This window comes from Anastrepha ludens, chromosome 4 (genome assembly GCF_028408465.1).
Source record: "Anastrepha ludens isolate Willacy chromosome 4, idAnaLude1.1, whole genome shotgun sequence".
Taxonomy (NCBI): Eukaryota; Metazoa; Arthropoda; class Insecta; order Diptera; family Tephritidae; genus Anastrepha; species Anastrepha ludens.
The window spans coordinates 31,525,842-31,546,679 of record NC_071500.1 but is presented as its reverse complement, the minus strand read 5'-3'; the positions used below and the strand labels follow the sequence as shown (position 1 = coordinate 31,546,679).

Sequence of the window (20,838 nt, the reverse complement as noted above, 5' to 3'; positions counted from 1 at the left end):
ATTGTTATTTTTTAACCTTTTTTTTAATAAATTCCCATAATTTTATTTTACTTAGTGACTCACTTTATGTTTTTTTTTTAAATCTAATATAACATCATTTTATAGAAATTTAATTTGTATACCATTTTTAGGTACTTGGTACTTTTCTATACAATATTCAAGTTTTAAAAATCATAACAATATATTCAAATTTCTATAAGTTTTTTATTTAATATTTTGCTTCTACGTTTTTTTTTTCGTTATTCATTAAATTTTAACTTATTTTATTTTTTCAAATCATTTCAGCATCTAATATAACATTCTATTTTGTGTTATGTTGTATTACATTTTTTATTTATTATTACATATACAGCTGTGTCCAAAAATGTAGTAGTGCAGCACCTCACAACATTCGTATTCATTTTTCTATATATTAAACATTACGAATTAATAGCATACAAAGAAGAGAATAGTCAAAAGATACCGTTAGTTTTCCATTGGTTTGTGTAATTTTTTGACGACTTTTGCGAAGTGCACCGAAAAGTGGCTGTTCATAATTATAGTAGTGGTTACATTAAAGGAAAAAACAAAACAGAATAACTTTATTCAAAAATTATTTTTTAAGTTCTTCATACTCAATACAGTCTAATATTTTTAATAACGGCTGCGCATCGACGGGGCATGGAATCGATAAGGTCCTGACAACGCTTCAAGGGGATTTGAGGCCATGCTTCTTGAACCACTTGACAAAGCTCACCTGTGTTTGAAGCATTTGCAGTTGCCATAACCCGCTTAACATTTCCGCATAAGTTTTTCATCGGATTAAGATCTGGGGACTGAGGTGGCCATAGCATAAGATCGATCTTTTCCGATACAATTTAATCTTTCGCAAGCTTGCTCGTATGTTTCGGATCGTTTTTCTGTTGAAATGTCCATTTTATAAGCATTTCCCAACTGGCATATAGGAGCATAGCATTTTGTAATATATCTACATAAACATGTCTATCCATAATGCCATTTATCATATGAAGAGGGCCAACGCCATTGCAAGCCCATATTAGGTCACCATGCTTAACTGTCTTCTTTGTGTACCGAGGATTATTTTCGGTGTTTGGTGGTCGTCGTACATACTGCCTAGAGCCTGTTCCACCAAATAAAGCAATTTTGCTTTTGTCTCTCCACAATATGCATGTCCTTCCACATGCTTCAAAAGGGGTATTTTTCTAGGACTTCTGACATTTAGACGTCGACGAACTGTAACGTCACTGACCGAGAGATTCAATTCATTTCTGATAACTTTAGACGATGCTGACGGCCTTATCCTGCTAAAGCGCACAATGCGTCTATCTTCGACAGCGGTTGTTTGACATTTTCTACCTCGATTTTCTGGCTTTTTTTTTATAATGATTCGCATTAAATATCATTGAAGGTGTGCAGCCAACAATATTTTCAATTTTCTTATACGTTTTGCCTTAGGCTAACTATCAAATCTCTTTTCTCAGCCGTGCAATTCTTTCCCTCCCCACTAGAATAAAAAATGGTTACAAACCCAGTGAAAATCATTCACCAAAACATTAATTACTACATTACATCATTTTATTAAATTACGTTTTTTTTATATTTTTTTATATATCATTAAACTTTTTTCAGCATTTTTGTGATTGTATTTGCTTAATGCGAACTCATTTTTATTTCCTTATTCTACATTTTCTTCATTTATTTTTGAACCGTTTTCAAATGGAGTTTACTTTTTCTTAACTTTTTCACATACATACTACATTTTGTTTTTGCTTTATTTCTTCTACTAAAAATTTAATATTCAAAATATCTTGCATATTTTAACGCTTTGCGGTCGTATGTGTACTACGATATCAGCCACCAATGCTTTTTTACCATTCCGGTCGTATGTCTACTCTCAGCCACCAAAGCAAGAAACCATACCAATTTTATACTATGTTTATTTATAGAATTAATAAATCTTGTTTATCTTTCATAATCTTACTTGGTATGTGTCACTACTCTTGCAACGAAAATTAATTCCAGCCAGTACGGCACCCATGTCCGCATTTAACACGGCCGAAAGGGTTAATAAGTACTTATTTCTAGAAGAGAAAGGTTTTACCAACATCGGCCGCCCCTCGGTAGTCAATGGCAAACCTCCGAGTGTATTTCTCCTCATAAAAAATCATCTGCCGTTCGGAAGCGGCATAAAACCGCAGGTCCCTCCATTTGTGGAACAACAGCAAAACGCACAGCACAAATTGGAGGAGGTGCTCCGCCAAATATCTAACAAAGAATGTGAGAACCAATTGTATATGTACGAGTATGTGTGTGTATATAAGTGCATACTCGTATAGCACGAATTGAACTACTCGATTGACTGTCGCCACTCGGCTCTAAATTATCTTTTAGAATTTTGACTATTGATGTTTAATCACTACAAAAAAATGTAAAAACAACGCACTCAAATAAGGCGCCAATTTAGTGTACAGCCTATCAGGAAAATATGAAACGCAAATAGACATACAAACGCCTTTGGCCTTATTTCACTTTGACAAAATTACCTGTAAAACGTTCCACGGGTTCAGACGCCGCTTTTTTGATTAAAAATCTGAAAGTAGAATATTAAACTGAATTTTTTATTTCTAGTATTATATACTTACTTTTCCATCAATCGCAGTGAAGTTTAAAATTTGACTGTTACATAAATTAATCGCACTATTCTAATCAAGTTGTGAGCTGTGTTTATATCACTTGGAATTGTGTTTCATTAATATTACAGTATTTTTGCATACGAAAAACTTTGGAAATGTATAGATATAGAATAAATTTTGTCCACTGGAAAAATATTCATATTAAATACAAAAATCGTCCAAAATTTGTTTTAGCCACCCGACCGACCAAAGTAAATTCACTCAACCAGATTTACAAAATTTACACCAAATTATTTTCATATGTAGTATTTATGCTTTTCAGAATTCCGATTGGACCAAAAGAATGTACAAGTATATTTTTGGAACAAATAAAAGTGCTTTCAGGGAGACTTCCCTAAACAAGTAAAAATTGTCACGCTGATTTCAATGGCATAGCAAATATTTTCCCAAATAAAAGTGATAAGTACGAAAATTTATATATCCAATTTTGCAATTCTGAAAACGCTATTTTCAAAGTGTTGTTGTTTGTTTTCAATAATGCGGGTAAAATAATAAGAAACATTATCAAATATGCTTTTCATAGGCACATTTTCTAACCTTTCGCAATAAGTTTTAGAGAAAAATGTATTAGTTATTTAATCGCAAAATTGGCTCTTCCCAGCCAGCTAATGCTAACAAAATTTGTAGATCATACAAAAATGTACATATGTATATCATCGACTTTTCTCTGTCATAGAACCATTATTTTAACCAGCATGAGCCTCAGTAGGATCGTAAGGTAGTAAAAAGGACACTAAGCACTAAATCCCAAAAGTGCTTAAAGCACATGATGGAAAGAATAATGAGATGGCGCCTATCGTGGTCCCGTTACTTTGCTCTCAGCGAATTTGACAACGAGTTACGTTTAGCACCAGTATGGCCAGATTACCATTTTCGTAACTTGATTTAGCATTTTTTTTTTGTTATTTAGTCTCGGAGTTTTAGTTCTTTCTTCATGACATTTTTCTAGCCTGTTCTAATTAAAATGTAATGTTTATAATTTTGTAAAATATACATTTTTTAATCATTATTTAAATAATTCACTCAGTTTTATTTAGCTTTACTTTTTTTTAACATCTGGTGGCATTTCCCGCGATTGCAGGTGTCGTTGGTGTTCTTCTGCTTTCGACAGTCAAATCTCTCTCTCGCTACTGCCGTGTGGCCTAGCTTTGGATGTAAAAACGCACTAAAATGCCCATTTAAAGAAAATAAAATACCAAATTTTTATTGAATCACTTAAGGGGTAACACCACTGTAGAAATTTCAAAAAATTGATTTTTTTTTATAAGCTTAAAAAATTCTTTGAACCTTTTAAAATACAGAACAAAAAGTTTTATACGTTACCGAAGTTTATTTCATAAATATTTTAAGCTTTTAACCAAGCGTTAGTGACTGCTACCTAACGACTTCTCCAAATTTCCAAACATTAAACGCGTTTTTCTCAAAACACGTTTTCTGAAATTGGCACGCAGCATAACTCAAACAATTTTAAATATTTTGAATCAGGTTTTTCACTACGTCTGTATAATAACCTTCTTAAGAGAAGAGCGTAGGGGATTTTCGATAGATTAATTTAAACGATTGTTATAATTATTTAAGTGCCGTTTTTTTAGTCCAAAAAAGAGTTTTTTCCTTCAAATGCTTGCTAATTCCACAAAAATAAATATTTTTTAAATCCCCTACGTGTTTCTCTAGCTATTCTTATCTAGATTCAGAAAAAAATGTTTCTTTGTTCCAGATTAAAATTTGCACCCTCTGTGCTGCGTGCCGCGGAGCTCCTTCAAGAGAAACCACATTACAAAAATGTCTCCAATGCCGCCATTTTGTAAAATTTTTCGATCAAACTTTGTAGTTTTGTATTTTAGTATATAAGTAATAACTTCCCAAATCAGAGTGATTGCTTTCCCTTTCCTTCTATATAAAAAAATTCTTTAAAAATCGTGTTTATTTTACGCGTGTACAGTGGTGTTACCCCTTAAAGAAATTTGTATGCGTGACAAATTGTCTTTAGAATGTGCGTTTTTTTTTAATAAATGTAGTAATTTCAGTAATTTCAAACGCCTTTTAAAATGTGTAAAAAGGTTTTCAATCTTAAGAAGAGTTGAGAGAGGGACATTTAATATTCTTTCTTGCAAAACCTTAAACGGAGCAAAAAGTTAAAGTCACACTTTTATAAGAACCAACTAATTTTTATTAGCACTAAAACCTTCTCAGAGGGGCATTTTTTAACCTTCTTTTGTAGCTTCTTAGCTTTAAAGTAAAAAAAAGAAACAAACACGCAAATTTACGCATTTGCGGTATAAAAAAGCACTAAATTTATTGCGAAGAGCAAATGGTTGGCAATACTGCACAACTCGGAAAAACGTGACTTCACGCACTCTCTGATGGGCGCAATCTTCTTTCTATCATTTTCGCTTAAAACACTAGTTTGTAAGTTCCATGAACTATTTTATATACCTGCATAATTTCCTTACTCACTTATCGGTTTAAATGTTTATGTATTTAACACAATTTCACCTGAAATTAAATCCCACCATTATATATTACTCATAGGGCAGATCGCTTCACCCAAACTCTACAACTCGAAAAGTAGTGAGCGCATGAGTTCAAAGGGACGACCTGTACCCATTCAAAAATTAGCGCTTCGTAAAATGAGAACACCCCAAAAGAGCGATGCTCTCACCTTACTGCCTAGAAGCCAATCAACCGAGCAGTTAGCAAGGTTGGACGGTTTTCCTTACTGTTAGTTTTAGGCACAAATTAGTGTAGCAGTGAACGAATTACTTAACCAGCGATGTTTGTAAACATGTTGAGAATCAGATGGTTGTTGTTAGTGCATGCGTGTTGCAGGAACGAAAATGAAATAATGTGAAACAAAATAAGTAAAGTAAAAGCTTTTTAAAAGTACTGAGAGCGGCAAAAGCACTTCTCACTGTGTATGTAAAAACATAAGGGAATGATTACAAAGCTGCACAAATACACGTATTTTAGAAGGATATATGTACATATATGCATACATACATGCGTACATGCAAACATGCATACATGGCTGGGTACATATTTATATAAATACATAGAAGAATAGATTACAATCTTGCTTTTATTTGCTAAAGCTGATTTAACATTGTTGAAAATAACTAATCGGTTTATAGGGCTGACGTCAAATTGTTTTTTTATGTCTTGCAATTTACTTTATGGAAAAACAAGTAAACTAATATAGTTCCTACTGATTCGTAGTTTCAATTTAATTTTAAAAACACTCATTCACTCATCGCACGCACACTCATTCGCATAGCTCTACATATTTAAAGTAATAGCGAATACGGCATACGACAATACATCGGTCATTAGTCGTCGTTAATCGTTTGTTAGCAATCAATACAGCATTGGTTGACGTATATGTACAGCTGTGTTCAAAATAATAGTAGCGCGACGCATGACTAAGTTTCAATTTTTTTTTTTTTTGTTTTGTGCTTCATAATTTTTATAATTTTGTTTTTTAGATTTAAAATTTTTTTTTTTTTTTTAGTTTAAAGTTATAGAATACTCTATGGAAATAGTTAACTACAAAATAAATAGATAAAACATGGTAATTCATCACGCCACTATTACTTTGAACAGGGGTGCATGTATGTATGTTTGAATATGTAAATATAAATATGTATTTAAATATGCAAATACACTTTTTACTCTTTTTAATTTTTAGATGGCTTTGGAGGTATTTTTTTTACCTTTTTTACTTTGATGATAGGCCTCAGGTCTCTCTCCTAGGTCGACATGCTCAAAGATACAGCATAAGCTGCAAGAATGAGGAAGAAGAGTTTGTCAGAGAGCTTCATTGCGTAGCATGCAAATATTTGTAGATACTTGGCTCATCGTTCTTGAGTGAAACCGATTATATAAGGGATATACATAAGAGGAGGGTTCAATAGGTACCCGTGTTAGAAATGAAACACCATTTTTTAACATAGTCCCCTTTTAGAAAGATACACTTCTTCCACCGCTCTGGTCATTTTTTTAACACCTCCCAAAAATAAGTTTTGTCGAGCTCTGCAAAATACGCCTCTGCCTCAGCGATGACTTCCTCGTTTGAACTAAATTTTTTTCCCGCGAGTCATGTGCGGGAACAAGAAAAATTAGCAGGAAGCCAGATCGGGTGAATACGGGTCCGGATGAATGTGCTGGTGCGTTGTCGTGGTGAAACAGAACCTTCATTTTCGCCAAATGCGTGTTTCCTTGAATTTTTTGTGAAAGTGGTTCGATAACTCACCTTAGTATTGTCCAGTTATCGTTCTTCCTTTTTCTAAAAAATCCATGAGGATGACGCCGTTCGCATGACAAATAATCATAGCCATGGAGCAGATTCACCATTGTTTTGATTGTTGCTTAGCTTCTGGTGTGTAATGGTGTGTAATGATGAATCCAGGTTTCATCAACAGGGACAACTCGACGCAAAAATACCTTCTGAACTCACTTAAATTGCTCCAATTACTGTTTCGAAGTTAACAGTCGCACCCGCTTATTGTTGCTTGTGAGCAATCGCGGCACCCATCGGGCCGAACATTTTTTCATTGCCAACTTATCAGGTAAAATATTAATTGCCATTCCAGTTGACACACTTCTCGTTGGTGGATCGGTGAGAATCATGTCGAGGACTTTTTGAATGAGTTCCGCGGTAATCACGTTTGCCGGGCGTCCTCATCAAAAACGGATATTCGCCCACGTTTAAATTCGTTGAACCAATATCTAACTGTGGTCATGGATGGCGAAGCGTCCCCATAGTCAGCCTCCGACTTTGCTTTTATCTCCTCGCTTTTTTTCCATCCAAAAACAAAAAGCGAATTACTGAACGATACCTACAGCGCTTTTTCCATCTTAGCGAAAATCACGAAACACGTCTTACTCGAATAACTCCCAAATCCAAACTAACCTATCAACCAGTCTGAAATTTGTTTTGCCGTCGTCCCGCAGGAACGCCCTCTTTCCTAAAAAACGAATATTTATTGAACCACCCTAGCAAGTGTCAGTCAGATCAATCGGTTTGCACCTAAAACAAAATGGTTTAACAAAGAGTAGCAGATAAATTGCTACTGTGATATCACAATGGAGTGAGTGAGTTTTGAAGTTATTTCGGTTTCTGTTTTGCACGATTATTCTTTTTTCCTCACATCTGTAAAAGCAAATCATTTGTGTTTAAATTAAATAATTTCTATTATATTCGGAGCTGACTTTATTTTTTTTTTTTTATAGAACGAGTACTTTATAATAAGCAATGAAGACGTAAATTTGTAGAAATTTTAAGTTTTTATATGCATTGTTGAACCCACTAAATATACATAAACTACCAGCTTAATATGAAAACACACCATAAATTCTAATGAAAAATGTTCATAAAAATCTATCTGGCATGCACATCAAATAGAATTAATCTGCTTATGCCAGTTATTCTTATTTAATAGGTTTTATAGTAAAGGGTGGTTAAATTTCAAGGGCGGATGTTGAATGTGAACCACACCTAAACGTCAACGACACCGTTGGACTTCTTTCTTGGGGGTTATTTGAAAGAAAAAATGTACGCCGCTAAGCCAGCAACAATTCAAGAGCTAAAGGATGAGATAATTCGGCACATTAACGGCATAGAACCTCAATTAAGCCTCGGCGTCATCGAAAATTTGGACCATCGAATGGAGGTGTGCCGTCGAGGCCGCGGCCCCATTTGGCCGATATTTTGTTCCATACGTAATTGAGCCATACCAATATTATCATAATACAGAGAAATGACAATAATTTCCTAAAAAAAATTGTATTTTATTCAAAATCAACACCGGCCATTGAATCTTAACCACCCTTTATAAGAGACAGTGAGTGAGCGAGCGTTTTTCGTCATTATTTTGTTAAGCCTCAGATTTTGCCAGAGCGCTACGGGAGATATGTTGAGCGGTCTTTTGCGAGATGAGACCCTCATCATGGTGGCAAGGTTAGACAAAATGCTCTCAACATACAGAAATCAACCATCAAAATTTACTGTGTCTGAAATTTTATCCACTGAGTGTCTGATAGTCGACGATTATATAAACAATATTTAAAGCGCGCTCAGCCAGTAATAAAAGGTAAAATGACACCACTAATGAGTCGCGAGAGCAATGAAATTTTTATTATTTAGTTAAGACTGAAATTGCCACAAGTTGTTCGGGCAACTATTTTAAATTCAAAAATTAAATTGGCAGAACGATGTAAATGTCCCGTGCGCGTGGGCGCTTTGTGTTAATTCCCGAGTTTCGACGAATTTTAAGTACCGATTGTTTATGGAAGTAAAAACCTGTTTACTACAAAATTTTATTAAAACAAGAATTATTATTAGTTACAACAAACTTGTTTCAATTTATGTACTTAAATAACGTAGTGTTAATTGATTTGCATTGAAAGCTGCATCGTTAATATTTACCGATAAATCAACTCATTTAGTGGAAAAATTTTTTACAAATCAAATATAGTTAGTAGTTATTAAATAACGAAAAAAATTATAATAAAAATGAGATGTAAGCATAGTTCGCTTCATCATTATCAAATTAATTTAGCCACAAACTACACGAAAACAAAGCACGCGCGGTCAAGGGATATTTACATCGTTCTGCCAGTCGATTAATATCAGAATTTTATTCTGCAAATTTAATTTTGTGCTTGAAATAAAAAATTTAATCTCTCTCACAACTCATTAGGCGTGTTCTGCCCCGTTTTATTACCAGCTGGTCGGTGTGCCAATATTATCCTCTTAACCGTGAACTATCTGAGACTTACTGCCTAAAATCGCAGCATTAGCTAAGTAGCAATTTTGGTGGTTGATTTTTCTAAGTTCACTGAATTTTTTCTAACCTTACTGCTCTGAGCAGGGCCTCATCGACGCATGACCTTCTTCTTTTTGATTGACGCGGCAAGCGCTTACGCGTTTCTTACGTCGTTTCTTTTTCTCGTGCTAACCGGCGCCAGTTGGACACACCAAGTGAAGCCAAGTCCTTCTCCGACTGATCCTTCCAATGCAGAGGTGGTTTCTCGTCCTCTGCTACCACCAGCTGATACTGCATCGAATACTTTCAGAGCCGGAGCGTTTGTATCCATTCGGACGACATGACCCAGGCAGCGTAGCCGCTAAAACGCCCAAAAATCTTGCGCAGAATCTTTCTCTCAAACACTCCAAGGCACGCCTCTTCGGATGTTGTCATCGTGCACGCTTCTGCGCCATACTTTAGGACGGGCATGATGAGAGCCTTGTAGAGTGTTACTTTTGTTCGTAAAGAGCGGAGAGAGAGGACTTTACTACTCAGTTGCCTACTTAGTCCAAAGTGGCACTTGTTGGCAAGAGAGATTCTACGTTGGATTTCCAGGCAGACGTTGTTGTCGGTGTTAATGCTTGCTCGTAAATAAACGAAGTCTCTTACAACCGTGAAATTATAGCTGTTAACAGTGACGTGGCTGCCGATACGCGTGTGCGCCGACTGTTTGTTTGATGACAGGAGGTACTTCGTTTTGTCCTCGTACACCACCAGACTCATTTTGCTTTTTATCCAGTTTAGAAAAGGCAGAGCGCGGTTGTTAAGACCGCGTCATACGTCAAAAATTGTACGCTCTTATAAAAACTTGTGCCTGAGCGATTAAGTTCTGCGGCTCGTACGCTCAGCATCAGGTTAAAGAAGTCACACGACAGCGAATCAGCGTGTGTGAAGCCTCATTTGGTATCAAACGGTTGGGTGAGGTCCGTCTCAATTCTAACGGCGCTGCTGGTATTCAACAGCGTCATTTTGAATAGCTGTATTAATTTTGCGAGAATACAGAAGTCAGACATTACGGCTTAAAAATAATTTACTTTCGTAGTGCAGCTTTAAAATCGACAAAAAGATGATGTGTTTCGATCCTCCTTTCGAAGTTGGATTTTCTAGGTTTAAAGCTATACAACTGAATGGCGAAAAAATGTCACTAATCCTCCTAAGTTTCCTATGTTTGAATGCTTTTTGTATTGAGAAATCAGCGTGCAGTGCGACATTCATTTAGAATACAGGGATCAGCTGAGTTGTATGCATACGTATATAGAGAAAACCTGTGATTCACTGGCATTTACGTGTTTGTAAAACTGTTTGCCATGCGTCGTTTGACTGATGTAATTATTAAAATAATTTGTTTTTTTTTTTATTTTTTTCTTTGATTTTGTCAAACATTCCATTCTTTGGGAGACACTTACACAACTTGGCGCCAGCTTAGCTGCAAGTCAGATGTTTACACTGTTTTAAAAAGTTTTTAACTATCGTACTCTAAATTAAAATAGAACTAAGAGGTACAGGTGTGAATATTGTAGCAATAAATATATACTAATTTACTGAAGGAAATTTCTTATTAATATATGTGACAAGAATTCAGCAGAGCCGCTTTTTGAAGGTTATAGATAAGGTGATTCTCCAATTTGAGCTTCTTGAGGCTTTCCGTCAGATTAACGTGAACGAATCCGTGGGCCGATATGATCAGTGGCAATACACCTTTCTGAGTTTCCACTGCCGCTTGATGTCAATCCCCAAATCGGAGTATTTGCTGATTTTCTCTGTGTACGTTCTATGGGTATTTTTGTGCAATGTCTATGACAAACGCAGTGTTGTCATTTTTATTTACCTCAAATATGTCAGGTATATTATGAGTTCTTGTACATTTGAGCAAGTCGTAGGTGTATAATTTTTGCAACACCGTTTAGGGTAGAAGGAGTTTGTTAATAGCGTACACCCAACTAAAACATGGTTTAGAGTTTCGCCGTGGTCGCCACATCTACGACATATGTCTGCCAGAGCATTGGGCTCTCTGATGACGTACTTTACATACTATAATTTCGCGTGGGTACTACTCCATCTTGCATAGCAAATATAGCACTTTCTGTTTCCGCGAAAATTCCTTTATTGAATAGCCATAAATGCGACAGTTTCGCGTCGACATGCGGGCTTTTCAATTCGTTGTTATATACGCCATGTATGGGCATTCGTGACCATTGTTTAACTTTGTCCATTTTTGTTATAGAGTTCCTGCTGTTAAACTCGTGCATCATACTAAGAGGTGTAAATTTAATATCAGCTGCACTGACGGCATGGTGAAGTGCAGAGTTTCCGGCCTTTCCATAAAAGTAATTCCTAAGTTTCAGGATCAGCTTGTCGTGCAGTGCTCCCACGTCAATTGCACCTCTACCTCCTTCTCTCCTAGGCAGTGCAAATCTCAATACAGAGTTTTTAGGATGATGACATTTATGTTTAGTCATTATTGTGCGCATCATGCGTTCCAAGCTGTTCAGCTCAGCTGTTGACCATTTTACTATACCAAAACTATACGAAATTACAGGTATTGCAAATGAGTTGATAGCTCTGATCTGGTTATTGGAATTCAAGTTTGTTTTGCAAAGTACGTGGAGGCGTCTTCTGTACTCGGCTATACGCTTTTTTCTCATTTGCATTGTTTCAACATTGTAGTTTTGTAATACACCAAGGTACTTATAAACTTCACCTTTTTCCATTTCCTTAAGGGGTTATACGCAGTTATGAAGCAAATAAAAGACGGGTTGTCAAGGATTTATCCTGAAGAAACTTCAGAATATTTTAGTTTGAAAATTTTTGGCGGTTATAAAAGCATCCTTCAAGAACGTAACAAAATTTTTTATTTATGAAAATGTTGATTATAGAGCGCGCTGCAGGCGATTTCTGGAACCTCCTTTAAAAAAAGACGATTTACGGTGTACATCGTAACTCAGGATTGGATTATCTGAAATCAAAAAACCAAACAAATTTTGTTAATATATTAGATTATCTAGTAATTAATCGTTCGGCTAACCAAAATAGTGAATTTTCACAAAATGGCAGCTTTTAAAAGAAATGATTTCGATTTTTACGTTGAAATTTGGCCGTAAATTGATTATAAAATGGAAAATAAGTATCAGATTTACAAAAGGAACGATTAATTACTAGAAAATGTATCTTTAAAGATTGAGTTAAAACGGTTGACCGATCAAACAAGCCGTTTTTGAGATATCGTGTACACCGACTTGAAAAATGCCGTTTTGAAAAAAACACGTTTAAAGTTTCAATACCTACCTTAAAACGTGCCGAGGCATCTCTACATATTTAGGTACAACTCCGAAAGTATTGCTTAGATCTACTTCAAATTTCGTGCGTATACTTTTGAATATATGTACATTACAAAAATGCAATAAAAAAATCGATTTTTTTGAAAGTCATAACTGCGTATAACCCCTTAATGTTTGCTGTGCTGTTGTCATTTGCACCCGGTTCAACATTTATGACTTTGCCCTTTGCAATTTTTTTTTTCGACATTTATCAAATCCTATGGGCATTCGGATATCTTATTTTTTTATTTATTATTATTTTTTTATTATTGTTATTTTTTTTTTTTTTGTAATAATAAGAAATATTAATATTGTGTTGCATATGACGCCTCCTTCCATTTGTAGTGTGCGTCATTGCTAATTTTTCCTTTCTTTTTTCCCACACATGATTCCTTATGTAAAGTTTTCTTTTGGTCTAACAGTATGTTATGTACGCTGTTATTTTAATGCTAACTACCTCGAATAGGAGTTGAACCCACTTGCTCTGTATTCATATTATGCCAAGAGTGGGGAAATCTACTCAAAATATCTGAATTAGATTAGGGAGTAGTTAGTAGCTGTGAAGCAGCTGATAAAAAACTCGCCCATTCCTTGTTAAGAACCGACATTTCTCTGTTCTGCTTATTGCTCAAATCGGTAATTATTACTAGTATAAACAAACGAAAACTGAGTTATTTCAATCGCACAAAAGAGAAAGTTTCTGAGAAAAATGTAGTAAAATTGTATGGCAATATTTCAGTTTATTAACACCAATCAGTGCCAATTAAAAATTAAAAGGGAAAATATTTCTCTCAAAATGAAAATGGAAAAATACCGTTCAAACGTAGTCCTAGTCAGGTTTGGGTGCACTTTTAACTTTTTAATGCATATGTATTAGTGCATACATCTTTTGATGTGAACATATCTACATACATGCATTCATACATACATATCTGGTGTTTGTATGAGAAGTAAATGTATGCCTTCAGTTAAAAGCATTTCATTGCTAAGTAATTTCGCGTTAAAATTGAAGTTCATTACAAATATTATTGACCTTACTTTTTGCAGCAGTTCAGCTCCTTACTTCATTTTTTATTGCAACGCATGGATAACCGTGTTGATTAACCACATATATTATGAGAATATTGAAGCTTTGCATGGGTCTCTTAATTAAAGAAGCCCAGAATACATATATACGTATGTATGTATGTATGTATGTATTGTACATGCATAAAATAGGAGTTACTAGCTAAGTAGTTATGTAAGTACCTGTGATTTTAAGTAATTAAAAGTATTTCCTCTGCTCAGATTTTATTTATGAAATAAGGAAAGAAAGCCACTTTACGAATCTAAAACTACATTAAAAAAATATTCATTATTGACTCAGCTCTTGTTAATAACCTACTTTTCCATTAAATGTGAGCAATGACATTTTCTGCTTGCTTAATGTGAATGTTAAGATATCTGAATCATTCTCACCTAAATACAAGCCATAGTGCTCTGACCGTGGCATGTCGGAAAGTTGTAGGATCATCTTTTCGAAGATGACACATGTAAAATTAAATGGGATTTACTAGTTCTAGTAATATTAGACAGTATATTATTTTGACAGCTTTCCAAAAAAATTCTGTGACAAATTTTGCAATGCATACTGCGAGAACAAATTCGCAGAAAAAAGTTGCGTTATATTTGCCTTTCTTCGTATTTATTGTCTACTCATAAATTATACTCAGTTTCGTCACAAATTTCGTTTGTTAACCCTCTAACCGTTTAGACCGTCTGTAGACGGTCAATAATTTTTTGCCAACACTACGCCTTAAATATTATTTTAGAATAAAAAACCGTTACTCCGCACTGTTGTGAGTATGCTTTTTATGAAGTGAAGCTAACAATCTCAGTTTTCTCTCTATTTTGAGCGCACACGCTACTGGAGTGCCGCAGGTCAGTGTGATAAGTGAAATAAATTATTTTGAAAACTGGTGAAATTACGATTCGAAAGAAATTGGAATTTTTACTTATGCTGATGCTTTAAAATTTTATGGTAAGCTTAAAATAATATATATTTTGATAATTTATCATGTTCCTTTGAGTAAGCCGAAGGTTATATGTATTATTCTAGCATTTTCTGATGACCGTCTGTAGACGGCCATAACGGTTAATGCGAAATTTTACATATTCATACCAAATATGACTTTCATTTATATATCGGCTATTTTGTAACGTATTTTTTCAAGTAATTGACAAAATGAGAAAATGTAAGTTGTCTACGATGTCGGATGAGGAGATAGAAGCATATATGATGTCAGTTGATGAGCAACTCAACGATGATGGCTTCGATAGTGACGACGATATTTCTGGCCCTGACTTTCAACCTGATGATTTCATTGAGGAGAGTACCGAGGAGAGTACCGATAGGGCAATATTGGAGTGCTTAGATGAAATGAAGGAAGCTAACACAAGCTCTGCATTTATGAATGCTTTGGATTTGTGTTTGAATGTCAGCTCTGTTGAACAAGATATATCTAAAAACTCTGTACTTTCCTTTACATTGAATTTCGATTTAATTTTTAAGAGAAACTAGCCCCTACGGCGTCGGCAGCAACACCTTTTAAACCATCAAAGCAACCACGATCTGTGATTGAAATCGAGGGACCTTTGTCAATTCCATCTAACGGAGGATTTAGCTGCAAAAATGTGGGGGAAATCGATATCAGAAAGAATTTCAAAACATTTGTTGGAAGAAAAAGTCATTACAACTTCACGTTAACGACATCACATTTCGAGGCAATACATCTTTGCCAGCATTAATTAATAATTTAGAAACGCCATTCCAATTCTTCGAATACTTTTTTTCTTCAGAAATTGTCGACCTAATTGTTATGGAAACAAATCGTTCTGCACATCAGGAAAATGTCAATACTTCGTTTTCAGCTACAGAAGCAGATATTCACAAATTTGTAGGAATTTTGTTGTATATGTCACTGTACCGATATCCAAACATGGAAAGCTACTGGAGCAAAAACGCATTTGAGCCAATACGAAAAGTAATGTCTTGCAGGCAGTTTAAAAATATAAAGCGTTACTTGTCATTTGCTGACAAAGAGCAACGCGCTGAAAGAGGAACTGCTGGTTATGATCCGTTGTATCGTGTCAGACGTATTGCGGAACTGTTTAATGAAAGGTTTGACTCTGTGCCAAAAACAGCACGCCTTTGTGTTGACGAACAAATGTGTGCAACTAAAACTAATCATCATCTACGTCAATATATGCCGAAGAAGCCACACAAGTGGGGTATAAAATTGTTTGTTTTATGCGATACTTCTGGATATGCGTATAGGTTTGAAGTATTTATCAGAGCGGGCGATAACACTGTTTTGCCAGGAGAACCGGACATCGGTCCCACAGCAAACGTAGTAGTTCGCCTAAGCCAATCGATCCCTGAATTTCAAAATCACATTTTGTATTTTGACAATTTTTATACCTCACTGCCTCTTTTAGTTTATCTGCGAGCAAAAGGCATTTTTTCTTTGGGAACTATTCGCCCTAATCGAATTCCAAACTCAAAGTTGCCAAGTGAAAAAGACGAAGAACATTCAGTTTCGAGCAGGGGATATTCCGTTGAGTATGTTGGTGCAGCATATGGTGTGGACATTTCAACAGTGACATGGAAGGATAACAGAGCAGTTCGACTTGCATCGGTATACCTATGTCGGGGTGATGCCGTTTTTGAAGACCAACCCCACAGCAGTCTCAACGAAATTACCACGTTACGATCGTAAAAAAAAATCGTATATCGAAGTAGAGTGCCGAAAAATAATAAAAGAGTACAATACCCACATGGGAGAGGTGGATTTGATGGATGGACTGATGGGACGATACCACATCCGACTTAAGGCACGCAATATAATGAACCGAATATTTTACCATTTCCTCGATATGGCCGTAACAAATGCATATATACTCTACCATCGCGTCAATCCAAGCGATAAAATTAATCTTCCAGACTTCCGCGAGAAAATCGCTTGTGGCTTTTGTTCTTTTTCGCTTCCAAAGAAAGTAGGGAGACCATCAACAACCTCCTGTCAGCCAACTACAAGCCAGAGAAAAAGGTGTGCCAGACCTATAGATGACATCAGATTTGATAACACTGGGCACATTCCCGCTATGTTTGATAAATCAGGAAAAAGGAGATGCAAATATTGCAAACAGTCCGATACGCAAATTTATTGCTCGAAATGTGAGATAAACTAGTGTTTGCCGCCTAACAAAAATTGCTTCAATGAATTCCACTCGAAATAAATTTCATTAATAATCTTTTAATATGATTTGTATTTTAAACCATTGCAATGTAGTATATTTTAACTTTAATTGAATTATTAAAATACATTGCTTACCAGATTTCATATTTGATTTGTTTTGTCTCAAACCGTTTTGACCGTCTACAGACGGTCAAACTTGTTTCCTCTCTAATTTCCTCATTTCGGGAATTTTATTGATCTGCAGTATTACAACATTATTCAGACTGCTAAATTCACCGGAAAATGAAATTCGTATGCATTTTAAATCGTTATTTAAAAAAAACGGTTAGAGGGTTAACAATGGAGTGAGGAGCTAAGGAAAATCGCATTGCAGTGATTGCATTACAAAGGTGTGGTAAAAGTTTGAAGTGTTCAAACGCTTGAAGTGGCATACAGAAAGAGAAGTATTCGTCCTCGTTTGATTCGAACCAGTGCAGCCATAAAAGCCGTTCGAGAAAGAATTCAGAGAAATCCGCTTAGAAAGCAGAAAATCATGTCCAGTGAAATGAATGTATCGACCAGATCCATGTCAAGACTAATTAGTGATGATATCCACATAAAAACTTCTTCCATCGCTCAACTGGTCATCTCTTGCAACGCGCTTGAAGAAAGATAGACTCGACGGTGAAAGCAGCTTCTTCGGTGGCACGCGGTCAACGGCCATGAAAATATTCTTTTCACAGATATAAAAATGTTCACTGTTGAAGAAGTTTTTAATAAGCAAAGCGACAAAATGTATGCTAAAACTTCTAAAGACGCCAAAAATGTTGTTCCGAGAGATCAGTGAGGCCACCACCCAGCCTCCGTAACGTTTAGATATCTTCATTTCTGCCAAAAAGGGGTTAAGGCTGGGGCAAAAGTGTACCTGGAGGATGTCTTAGAAGGATGTCTCTTCAATTAGGATACAGAGCTTTGGATCTTCCAGCAAGATTCCGCTCCAGTCCATAAGGCCATAACCACGCAGCACCGGCTAAAAAACAATATTCCTGGGTTCATAGACGCGGAAGATTGACCGTCTGGATGTCCAGATCTGAATCTATTGCACTACAGTTTGTGGTCAGAATTGGAAAATATGGTCTATCGAAGACCTCACTGAGAGTCGCAAACAATCTTTAGTTCGAGCAGCGCCCTCTATAGCTGAATGGCCTAATCGGTTGAAGGCTTGTGGAAAAGTAAATGGAAATCTAATGAAAATTTAAAATTTTTTTGTTTAATATTTAATTAACAAATGACACTAACTTCATTAAAAAAAGTCTTATAATTTCATATCTATAACGGACTTAACTAGTAACAGAACTTAAGGCAGGACTAAGTACAACTTATTAAAACGAGTTCGATTTCGCTTGGTTCGCGTATGTCTTCAAAAAAGTGGTGTCTCTGGTGTTACTGTTTGGTGCTCATTCTGGTCTGATGGTGTAATTCTTCAATTCTTCTTCGGAAATGCGGTTGGAAATGTACTTATCGTCAACAGAAAGCGATATCGAGATGCGTTAACTCCTTGAGTTGAGCCCGGCAAACAGTGTTTTCGCATTTTCACAAATGACTCAAAGATCGGGCACTGGTGTTTACATGGAATCCAGCGGGACAAAACTACACTTTGCTTTTGAATGTACGCAACTGTGATTCAAGCGGAGGTGTATGCTGTGCAAGAAGCAATGAACTTTGTTGTGAAAAACAGGGGGAGAGGCAAATCTGCAGCGACATCAAAGCGACGCCCATGGCTTTTGACAGCCCTCCATCCACTTCAAGGGTAGTTGTGTCCTGTAAATCTAGGCTGAACTATGCTAACATGGGTCCCGGGACACGTGGGTATCGCGGTTAATAAGACCTCTGACTCTAACGAAGTTGGCCTCAGAGTCCGTTCCGCCAAGCCATTCTGCACGGTTCAAAACCACAGTTTGCGAACAGGTTACTTCAACTCACAAGTGAACTTGGCAGGCTCAGAGAGGCTGCAAATGGACGAAACTGATGCTACCTGCCATGTTCCACCGACTGTCGCAGATCCTCCTGCCATTAAGCAGAAGGGACTGTAGACAGCTTGTTGGACTGATGACGAGCTACTTTCTATGGGCAAGGCACATGGAAAAGGTGGGCATCTCAGACAGCACTCAACACTCAGCCCAGCGTGTGGAGTGGAGGATGAGACGTCTGCCCGGCTTTCGCTCGGATCAGGCTTGAGGTCTTAGGCAGTGATATGTAACAAGCGACTACCTTGGCTCTTTAGCACCACAAGATCTACTCAGATTTCTTCGGAGGTCGGGTAGATTTAAAGGAAACCTGCGCGCAATACAATGGACTTGTCTGAGTGTTGTACTTGCTAGTTGTGCTGACAAAAAAAAACACAAAAAATTATAAAAACTATGCCTAACAACGGTCGTTCTTTGTCAGTCGCTGTTAAACCTTTATGGAAATTTTTGAAATGCAAAAGCTTCTGATGAGATCCTTCGAATCGTTTGACGCCAATATTAAAAAATATCACCGTAATAAAAGTTCAGTCGGACCGACGCCATATTCGAGACAGCAATACCATGAAAATGAAAATGAAGTATACTCTTCGGTCTTTGTGCGCAGGGAGCAATGCCATAAATTCTGCTATGTTCGCAGAAATTGGGTTTCTTGACTAATAGAAGATCAAATTAGTGCTTGTTTATTTGAAACGCCGAAATCTGTCCAATCGGGCTCTGCAAGAGTTTGCTTTTTTTTGACCCCATTGCAGAACCCTATAAAAAAATATCCCCCATGAAAAATATCTGCGTATTGCTACGAAAAAAAACCAAAAAAAAAAAATTGAACAAAAACAACATTAATAAAGAACAAAAGTGTAGAACCGTTGGAAAAAAACCAAGTCCCAGTTCATAAACCGATTTATGTGCGAGTGTAAGCAAAGCGCTAAGCTATTTTTACACTGATAACCTTTTCCCTATTTTATTAATAATTTGTTTTAAATATTTCTAAACAGATTTTGCAAGTCAAATGTCAGAATATTTGTACAGATTAAGTTATTTGTCATTGCGAAAAATCATGCGAGATTTGAAAAATTTGCGGACGATTACAAACTAATATAGCGCGAGATTACTCACATTAATATTGTTGCTTTTAATTATAATTTTTCACATTCACACAATTGGCCAAATGTTATCTGCGCTCAGCACACCGGCGCACAGTGTGACAAAAACCTCGATGTTTAGAGAAAACTTACAATCTTTCCAGGGTTACGTAATTGGCATATTTTTTCTCGTTTTAGGGTTGGAATGATATATGTATGTGTGTATGTATATGTATCAACATTTTTCATGTGCGTGGGATGCTACCTAAGAAATTTGATTACCCCATTTTTCAACAAAAGTTATAAGGCGTAACTTCTAAAGAAGCAATTTTTGAAGTTAAATTATTGTAAGATTTTTAATTTTCATATTTTATAAATTCAAAAGTCTATAATTTTATTTGTATGGTAGCATATATTACTGAAATTATACAAATTGTACCAGCTGGTGGTTGATAAGCAAATTTTGTGCATCCGCAGTTAGAGGCGAATACTTTTTTTTAGGCTGAGGCCTAAAATTTGTTATGTAAGAGTCGGATGATAGTAATATCATATGGAGTATGTGCGCATTTGTACAGGATACGACACTGGAAGTGTAACCAGCTTCAGAACCCTCGCACTGCACGGGCTTCAACTGTCTGTTAGTGTGCTAAATGTCAGTCCAAAGTATAGATTACAAGCGCGTAGAAGCATTTTGCCGAG

The 20,838-nt window shown here is 36.0% G+C and overlaps 1 protein-coding gene and 1 non-coding gene across 3 annotated transcripts in view; one reads left to right on the top strand and one right to left on the bottom strand.

Moving 5' to 3' along the window:
- Window positions 1-20,838, top strand: part of LOC128861487 (elongation of very long chain fatty acids protein 6) — a 106,055-nt gene that overhangs the window by 62,121 nt on the left and 23,096 nt on the right. The window lies entirely within an intron of this gene.
- On the bottom strand, window positions 5,224-5,429 carry LOC128862637 (U12 minor spliceosomal RNA). Its single transcript, XR_008454523.1, has one exon. It is a non-coding gene; the product is annotated as a U12 minor spliceosomal RNA (small nuclear RNA).